At 38.9% G+C, this 10,407-nt stretch overlaps 1 pseudogene; it reads right to left on the reverse strand.

Annotated features, from left to right (window-relative positions):
• Nucleotides 1-4,567: 4,567 nt before the first annotated feature.
• On the reverse strand, nt 4,568-8,304 carry LOC119571499 (annotated as a pseudogene).
• Between the last annotated feature and the right edge of the window lie 2,103 nt (nt 8,305-10,407).

Below are 10,407 nucleotides of genomic sequence, written 5' to 3' on the forward strand. Positions count from 1 at the left end.
GGTTCGTAGGTGTTGTCATCATTCCTTTTTTAAGTTTAGTTTGTTCATCTTTTTTCTTTCTTCTTTTCTTTCTTTTTCTCTCAAGTGTGGTTGTTCTTTGGCTTTGGTATTTAAGATTTTCCCTCTCTGTCTTATCTGTAGTGCAGAATTGTTGTTTCGTTAAGTTCATTTTTATAATGTTGAGAAGATTTTAATAATTTAAATGGAGGTACAGATGAGTGGGTTTATACTCATGTTATAGGACTAAGAAAAAACTTGTATTAGTGTAGGATATCAACTTTATTAGGAGTGAGTTTAGTGTGTTGTTTAAACATTAAATCTTTTTATCCTTATTCCAGACATGGAGTCACTACCATCAATTCAGAGCTTGCAGATGGCTCTCCTGAATGATAATGAAAGCGAGGAGGAGCTCTTGAGCGTACTGTCTCACTTGCTTGTATGTGCCATTGAAGATCCAGGAATTCCGTCTGCACAGCGCCATACCACCATCTTGGGCCAGACCCTAAACAGAGCTGACATCACGCATGCCAACATTTCTGAAATCTTGAGAGTTTACCTAAATGCCAATGCCACAGGCGAGGTGAGTTTGCTGGGGTCTTAATGGGCAGTTGGGAGAAGGGCCTTTGCCATGGCTTTTCTAATAATATCTTATAGTTATTTTGAGGTCAAGTACTTTATATACTATAATGGGTATGTTTTAAAATTTTACTCATATTTCATCTTCATCTTCTTTCCCACAGCTTCAAGGAATAGATATTTCCTTCTCTTTTGCAATATTGATATTTAGCCAACAAGGAATGAGCATTTTTCTCACTCTTTGCAGGTTCGCATCATTCATGCCTCCTGGGCACAGAGAAGGAGCGTCGCGAAAACCCAAAAAGCCCAGGAATGGGATGCAAAACTGGCGGAGATGGATGCTTACAAGATGTCCCAGTGGCTGATGCACCTGCCCTTCCTCGCCCTCAATCCGACGCAGAAAAGTGAGATTGTGGCCTATGTGTGCAATGAGCTCCTGCAGAACAAGGCTGTCGTGCGGCAGATTGAAGAGTCGCTCGATAGACACAACGGCCTCAAGACGAGAAGTGGAAGCTGGACGCCAGGATTAGAAAGTGAGTTTGGGAATGGCAGTGCTAATATGTATCCTGTCTGGAAATTTTTTCTTCTTCATGTTGACATTGATATAAAAAAGACGGGAATTTGTCACGTGACCTGTGCCGAATAGTGCTTTTATGTGAATTGTAAATCATTGAAGGTTGTCTAAATCTTTCTTTACTTCCAGACCTTGAATTTGTAATTGTATTTTCTTTGTAACTTTTCAATTTTCTTTTTTTTTTTTCTTTCCTCAAAGGGAACCACTACATTTCCTCTCCCCAGAAGTCAGATGAAACGTTTACTCAAGTGACTCTGTTGTATCTATGCATTTACATTATAAGAAATCTCTTTCCCTTAGACTGCGTAGGAGTGTTGCTCGCAAGAGAATCTACAACGCGGCCATGAGGTCCATGATGGAGCACAGAGGAGAGGACTCGAACATGTCCAACATCTCGGGCATCTCATCCTGCCAGGGAGAACAGGAGAAAGGAGAGAAGAAGGATAAAGAGGAGGACAGATGAAGGAGGAGGAGGAAGAGGAAGAGGAAGAGGAGAATGAAAGTGGCAATGAGAGTGACAACATGGAGGAGATTCCAATGAGGTGTGTGACAGCGAATTGGTGTGACTGTGTGGCATTATTTGCTGTTTTGGTTTTGCACTGTTTTAGTTGGATTATACTAAATATAAATCATAACTCCTACTGGTGTGGTTGAGACAAAGCCAGAAATATCTTTATTATTATTAATTTAATTCTACCAGTATGGATTTTCTGGCATTTGGTTTTGATATCACTTTGAGACTGTATGCTGTGATGAAGTGTGTTGTGTGTGTGTGTGTCCTGCATTTAGTGTTCTGGAGATTGTAGGACTGTTCTTCTCTGTAAACTTGATGGAAGGAACATCGACCTGACACTGACAACACTGTATACCTTAAATCTTACTACAATCTTAGAATTCATAAATGAGATGTTAACTTACAAATAAAGGGTCCCAATTAGACTGATAGATATTAGTTTGTGTTGTAGAGCTCCAACCACAATAGTTTTAGAAAGTTCTAAATAGAGGATAAAGAATAACAATCTTGGAAGATGATTTTGGTAGTTTTTTAAATGGATTGTGCTCTATTGAAGTACTCTGATCATTAGAAAAAAGCTAAGGGTTAGATGATAAGACTTCAGTTAAGGACAGAGTGTTGTATTCTCTAATTGTTAGAATGAGCTAGGTGCAGCTGATAATATGCTGATTACTGATGCCAGATGATCATGATTATTTGGTATTATTTAGACAAATTAATTGATAAATGAGGTTCTCTTGTTCTCATTCTTTACCCAATGCCACCAGGAAATGTGACTTTCACTGTTGTATTATTTTGTGAAATGTATCTACATATAGATGGTTCTTTAAGTGCTCAGCCACCAAGGGTAGTGTACCCTTACCTGATTTTCCCCTCGTGTATTTTGAAAAACTTTTTCTTTTTTCTGGTGTTATTAATATCGATGGTTTTATTATTGATTATTACAGTTATTAACAACACTAAGAGCAATATAAGATAAGATATAATATTTCCAAAGATCAAGGAAAAGGGAAAACGTGGAGGTAGGTCGGGCTATTGGTTGACTCACTGGTGGATAAGCACTTGTGGAGCCACCTGTGGGTAAAGAGATTTGATCAACTAAATTTGTTGCAAGTATGGCATTTCCGTACGTGGCGTCCAGGTGGCATCTTGCTAAGGTCTTTCCCTTTTACCTATATTTTCTTCTTATTCATTGCTTACGTTTCCCCCCCCCCTCCCCCATCTTCCTTCCTCTTCTTTCTGTTTTTTGTCTTCTACATTGCTTTATTTCCATGCTCACCACACACACACACACGCATACGCACACGCACACGCACACGCACACGCACACACACATGCACATGCACACGCACACGCACACGCACACGCACACGCACACGCACACGCACACGCACACGCACATGCACATGCACATGCACATGCACATGCACACGCACATGCACATGCACATGCACTATATATATAAATATATAAATATATATATATATATATATATATGTGTATGTGCATGTGCATGTGCATGTGCATGTGCATGTGCATGTGCATGTGCATGTGCGTGTGCGTGTGCGTGTGCGTGTGCGTGTGCATTGTGTGTGCGTGTGCATGTGCGTCTGCATGTGCGTATGCGTGTGTGTGTGTGTGGTGAGCATGGAAATAAAGCAATGTAGAAGACAAAAACAGAAAGAAGAGGAAGGAAGATGGGGGAGGGGGGGGGGAAACGTAAGCAATGAATAAGAAGAAATATAGTAAAAGGGAAAGACCTTAGCAAGATGCCACCTGGGACGCCACGTACGGAAATGCCATACTTGCAACAAATTTAGTTGATCAAATCTCTTTACCCACAGGTGGCTCCACAAGTGCTTATCCACCAGTGAGTCAACCAATAGCCACCTACCTCCACTGTTTTCCCTTTTCCTTGATCTTTGGAAATATTATATCTTATCTTATATTGCTCTTAGTGTTGTTAATACTGTAATAATCAATAATAAAACCATCGATATTAATAACACCAGAAAAAAGAAAAAGTTTTTCAAAAATACACGAGGGGAAAATCAGGTAAGGGTACACTACTCCTTGGTGGCTGAGCACTTAAAGACCATCTATGTGTAGATACATTTCACAAATATACTACAGTGAAAGTCACATTTTCCTGGTGGCATTGGGTAAAGAATGAGAACAAGAGACTCATTTATCAATTATTTGTCTAAATAATACCAAATAATCATGATCATCTGGCATCAGTAATCAGCATATTATCAGCTGCACCTAGCTCATTCTAACAATTAGAGAATACAACACTCTGTCCTTAACTGAAGTCTTTCATCTAACCCTTAGCTTTTTTCTAATGATCAGAGTACTTCATAGAGCACAATCCCATTTCAAAACTACCAAAATCATCTTCCAAGATTTGTTATTCTTTATCCTCTATTTAGAACTTTCTAAAACTATTGTGTTGGAGCTCTACAACACAAACTAATATCTATCATCTAATTGGACCCTTTATTTGTAAGTTAACATCTCATTTATGAATTCTAAGATTGTAGTAAGATTTAAGGTATACAGTGTTGTCAGTGTCAGGTCGATGTTCCTTCCATCAAGTTTACAGAGAAGAACAGTCCTACAATCTCCAGAACACTAAATGCAGGACACACACACACACAACACACTTCATCACAGCATACAGTCTCAAGTGATATCAAAACCAAATGCCAGAAAATCCATACTGGTAGAATTAAATTAATAATAATAAAGATATTTCTGGCTTTGTCTCAACCACACCAGTAGGAGTTATGATTTATATTAGTATAAATCCAACTAAACAGTGCAAAACCAAACAGCAAATAATGCCACACAGTCACACCAATTCGCTGTCACACACCTCATCTGGAATCTCCTCCTGTTGTCACTCTCATTGCCACTTTCATTCTCCTCTTCCTCTTCCTCTTCCTCCTCCTCCTTCATCTTGTCCTCCTCTTTATCCTTCTTCTCTCCTTTCTCCTGTTCTCCCTGGCAGGATGAATGCCCGAGATGTTGGACATGTTCGAGTCCTCTCCTCTGTGCTCCATCATGGACCTCATGGCCGCGTTGTAGATTCTCTTGCGAGCAACACTCCTACGCAGTCTAAGGGAAAGAGATTTCTTATATGTAAATGCATAGATACACAGAGTCACTTTGAGTAAACGTTTTCATCTGACTTCTGGGGAGAGGAATGTTAGTGGTTCCCTTTGAGGAAGAAAAAAAAAAAGAAAATTGAAAGTTACAAAGAAAATACAATTACAATTCAGGTCTGGAAGTAAAGAAAGATTTAGACAACCTTCAATGATTTACAATTCACATAAAAGCACTATTCGGCACAGGTCACGTGACAATTCCCGTCTTTTTATCAATGTCAACCATGAAGAAGAAAAAATTTCCAGACAGGATACATATTAGCACTGCCATTCCCAAACTCACTTTCTAATCCTGGCGTCCAGCTTCCACTTCTCCGTCTTGAGGCCGTTGTGTCTATCGAGCGACTCTTCAATCTGCCGCACGACAGCCTTGTTCTGCAGGAGCTCATTGCACACATAGGCCACATCTCACTTTTCTGCGTCGGATTGAGGGCGAGGAAGGGCAGGTGCATCAGCCACTGGGACATCTTGTAAGCATCCATCTCCGCCAGTTTTGCATCCCATTCCTGGGCCTTTTTGGGTTTTCGCGACGCTCCTTCTCTGTGCCCAGGAGGCCATGAATGATGCGAACCTGCAAAGAGTGAGAAAATGCTCATTCCTTGTTGCTAAATATCAATATTGCAAAAGAGAAGGAAATATCTATTCCTTGAAGCTGTGGGAAAGAAGATGAAGATGAAATATGAGTAAAATTTTAAAACATACCCATTATAGTATATAAAGTACTTGACCTCAAAATAACTATAAGATATTATTAGAAAAGCCATTGCAAAGCCCTTCTCCCAACTGCCCATTAAGACCCCACAAACTCACCTCGCTGTGGCATTGGCATTTAGGTAAACTCTCAAGATTTCAGAAATGTTGGCATGCGTGATGTCAGCTCTGTTTAGGTCTGGCCCAAGATGGTGGTATGCGCTGTGCAGACGGAATTCCTGGATCTTCAATGGCACATACAAGCAAGTGAGACAGTACGCTCAGAGCTCCTCCTCGCTTTCATTATCATTCAGGAGAGCCATCTGCAAGCTCTGAATTGATGGTAGTGACTCCATGTCTGGAATAAGGATAAAGATTTAATGTTTAAACAACACACTAAACTCACTCCTATAAAGTTGATATCCTACACTAATACAAGTTTTTTCTTAGTCTATAACATGAGTATAAACCACTCATCTGTACCTCCATTTAAATTTATTAAAATCTTCTCAACATTATAAAAATGAACTTAACGAAACAACAATTCTGCACTACAGATAAGACAGAGAGGGAAATCTTAAATACCAAAGCCAAAGAACAACCACACTTGAGAGAAAAAAGAAAGGAAAGAAAGAAAGAAAAAAGATGAACAAACTAACTTAAAAAAGGAATGATGACAACACCTACCGAACCCTAAGGTTTCCCCGAAATTGTGCAGAACTCAAAACCATGAGGATGTTTCCGAATGCCTCTGGGGGCAGTCTGAGGCCATCGAGACGGGAGATCTCGGCAGGTCAGTGTGGTCCGTTAGTTCCATGTCCTCCTTCACCTCCTTCATGGCTGTGGATCTCCCGCGCCTGCAAGCGCTCCTCGCGTTTTCTGCAATGGAGGAACAGGCTTGTCTATACCACTTGGAAAGCTGGGATAGGAATTGCTTATCTGACAAAAAGACGTCTTATTCATCGCAAACCATTTACATTTTTCAGTGACTTAACCGACTCTTAAAATCATGAAATCTAAATTCAAACAGATTTTTCTTCTAGTTCCTTTTGTCCTTTTCCTTTCCTGACAGCTCTCCCTAACACACTCCTCAGCCCCACTTCCCCTTCTCCCCTTCCTTCCATCACTTCCTCTCCAACGCCCAATCATCAAAGTCATCAGCATCTCCTACCTTTCTCTGGTTGCCCTTTTCTCTTCCTTCATCTCCTCTCTCCGTCTTTCTCTCTCCTCGTATCTTTTTCCTCGCTTCAATGGCGCGCACTAGAACTCCATGGTATCTCCTCCTCTCCCGCTCCTGTCAGGGAGAAGGAAAGGGAGAGAAAAGAAATGTAAAGAAATGATTGCCTTCCAAATAACAAGTAAAACCGTTTAATAAAAAAAAGATACAAAATTTCCTCCCCTAAAAGATGGAAATATTCTTACAAACACCGCAAAAAAAAAGAAGAAAATCACATTTCACATACATAACTAAACGCAGAAAACTGAGCCTTGTTGGAATATTATCTGCGGTTTTACAATCTCAATGTCAACTGAATGTTACTATCCCCCATAAACTTATGATGAATCTAATCCCTTTCAAAAATTCTAAATATCTACGGGAATTTTTTCCATTCTGGCTCGAGGGGCAAAGTGAAGAGCATGTACAAAAAGCTATGATTAATTTTTACATTTTTACATCCTAAAATTTTTTTTTTCTCTCTCTCTTACCAGGATTCACTTTGAATGGCAATAATCCATTTCTAGCAAGCCCTTAATTCTTTGCCTTTTATTTTCTTTCAGTCACGGGCTTTACTCAAAGGGAACTCACTACCATGAACTTCTGAAACTACAGGGAAACAGATCGGGAAAAGTGAATTTTGTCCAGCTTCAATACACACCATGTAATCCCCTGGTAGAACTTTTGCAATCTGATTTTGAAACAAGAGAGAACAATCTCCATACTTTTCCCAAATTTTTTGCTCTGAACAACCTGAAAATGCTAAACCAACAAACCAGGAGTGAACCAATAATCATAGAAGAAAGTACAGTTTTTTATGTTAAGAGAAACTTCATTACCATGCTCTTCTGACAGCTTGAAAACCCCTTTAAAATCTGATTTATCCTCTGCCTTCAAGGAAAAATTACAAGTATAAATATATTAGTCAAAAACTAAGTACCATTTATAAACCTCTTTCTGTTTTCTGTTAGTTTCAAGCATGTACACAAAAAAACTACTACATCATACAAAAACAAAGAATCTAGGAAGCTATTAACTGAAATACATTACCAAGTTACACATTTTTTATCATTAACAAATCCCTAGTAATGCATGCAAGCACCTGGGGCTGGATGAAAAACTTGTGAGAGGATTGATTAGGAAAACCCAACTGAGCCGTCCTGTGATGAATTAGTCCATCTTCAAAGCAAAAAAGGAAAAAAAAGGGGGACTTTCTCAATTTTGTCTTGCGTTCATCCTTCTCTTGAACCAATCATCCAAACAAGGAAGGAAGTGAGAAGTCACAAGCACAAATCCCATTCCAACTCTAATTTAACAAATACATCCTAAGCTCTCTTTCCCATTACGCTACTGCAGACATGTCCTTGCCAAATCAAGTGAAAAGGGTGAAAGGGCCTCAACCCCAATGAAAACAGCAATCAGTGCCCTGTCTTAATCAATCTCTCTTCCGCTACAACAACCACACACTGGCAGTCAACCACCTAAAACTGGCCACCGCACAGAGCACAAAAAGCATTACATCATGCAAAGCTACGAAGTGCAACTTACCTGCTCTTTTGCTCATCTTCAAGGGAAAAAATAAATCTCTCCTCGTAAACATTACTGAAGGCAAGAAAATAATGGGATCTAAAGGGCAGGAAGCAGCGGAAAATGCATTAGGTTTACCAAACACGTAAAAATGAACAGTTTCACAAGTGCCTGGGAAATGCTATCAAGGACTTATTCTGGTTTAGCCTAATTATTCGCATTTGGTTCTTTGGATTAAGAATATGCCTCTCTGCTTCTCTTATTACAATTACCTACATAATTCTTTCTAATCTACTAAATCATATTACTTATTGTGAGCATTTGAGTAAATGTAAACAAGTTCAGTATACCAATCTTCATGAAACTTTGGGCATTAACCTAAGTTAAAATATTCATTAAAGGAAAGGGTGTTTAACATATCTATTCTCTAAATGATTATTATAGCAAATTCACTCTCTTGTACTTAAGGATAAATCTTCATCAGTCTCCCTCTAAGTCAACTCAAAATGCAAAATGACAATTATTCTTTTTTTTCTTCTTTTTTTTTTAAGTTCAATAACAACAATAACAAGACAGCAGCACTTCCCGGCCCCATCACCACAGATCACATTCTTTTTCCGAGAGGTTCAGGCAGTAGTCCTCTTCACTTTCCCCTTCTAATACCATTCACAATCCTTAGTTTCTAGGCGAGGTACTTCATGCTCTAATAATTTAAAGTATATACATATAAAAAAAAAAAAAGAGAATAACAAATGAAGTAAAAAAATGATAATGCATCTACGAGTTTTATGCGTACAGACAAGAGAAAAAAAGCAGCAATAGTTTCACAAAACAATAACTTTTGTGACAAGTGGGGTTTTGGGGACACACACAGTAAAAGGTTGGTGAGGGGGAATACAGGGGCACCGATCAAATGGCGAGTGTTTCAAAATTTGGTGGTCTGAGGATAGCAATCGTTTTAAGAACATTTATGGATTTGTCCCCCATTCTGAACTGAATATTCCAGCTTGATAAATATGAGATCTGGAGACAAATCTTAATAAAATAGAGCTTAAAAGTGATTAAGTTCTTTCAAGTATAAAATTTATTTTGACAAATTTTTATTCAAAAATCAGTATGTGCTTTTTTAGATACTTTTCTAGTATCAAAACATCTTTGATTTTGAAAATTGTGCATAAACTTGCCACACTTCCTAAAGAAAATTTGCAAAGACTTTACACAACTTAAAAGCCAAAAAAGATGTAAAATTTCTTTTAAATATCCTTCAATAAGAAACACCGAACACTTTAGAACCCCGGTCTTCAAACAGTGCGACCCGAGGTGGAAGGGCATACCACTCAAGAGTGTAGAGCATTTTACGTTGTTTGTTGAGCTCCTGTAGATACAATGCGGAAAAACAAAAATGTCAGAGTGCAGAGAGTTATGTGATACAATCAGCAGTCATGATTCTAATGCAATGCCACGGCAGTATGATTTTCCCATTCCTGGTTGTAGAGAAGAAAAATACAGCCTAGTGAGGAGACCTTTAGGGTCTAACTGCTTTGGGTGTGCCACATAATGTTGGGCATGCTAATCAACTGTTAAGGCTACATAGTTGAGTGTCGGTGGAGGATTATGAAGAACTTCAAATGGAAAAAATATAGAAAAGTAAAAACCAAATTTATTATGTACAAAATAATGAGTTTTTTGCAATTGCTATATAAAACTGCAACATCAAAGAGAGTGAACAATACAGTAATCATAGCAAAATGTCGTGTTTACACAAAACAGAATCATAAAAAAAGGGTACGAGCTTCAAAGGAGTCAAAAGCAGATTGCGACGAGTGCACAGCATGTCATACATTCCCCTGATGTGTGTAAACGCTTGAATCCTTTCCGTTTCGCAAGTGACCATCCACCGACCCTCATCAAATAAGACTCACCGAAGACTTATCACACTGACTGATGGATCAATGACTACATTACTAGATTTAGATGCTCATGAGTCTTTCCCGAGCAAGGCTGCAAGGGCTGCTCCTCTTCGGGGAATTGGGGAAACATTCCACGGGGGAAATCTACAGTCTTGTTTCATGACTTGTGATTATCTCTCTACACTTTCTCTTTTTATTTTACTTGGGGCATTCCGCTACAACTATTGAAA

Source organism: Penaeus monodon, unplaced genomic scaffold, assembly GCF_015228065.2.
Source record: "Penaeus monodon isolate SGIC_2016 unplaced genomic scaffold, NSTDA_Pmon_1 PmonScaffold_6597, whole genome shotgun sequence".
In the NCBI taxonomy this organism is placed as follows: Eukaryota; Metazoa; Arthropoda; class Malacostraca; order Decapoda; family Penaeidae; genus Penaeus; species Penaeus monodon.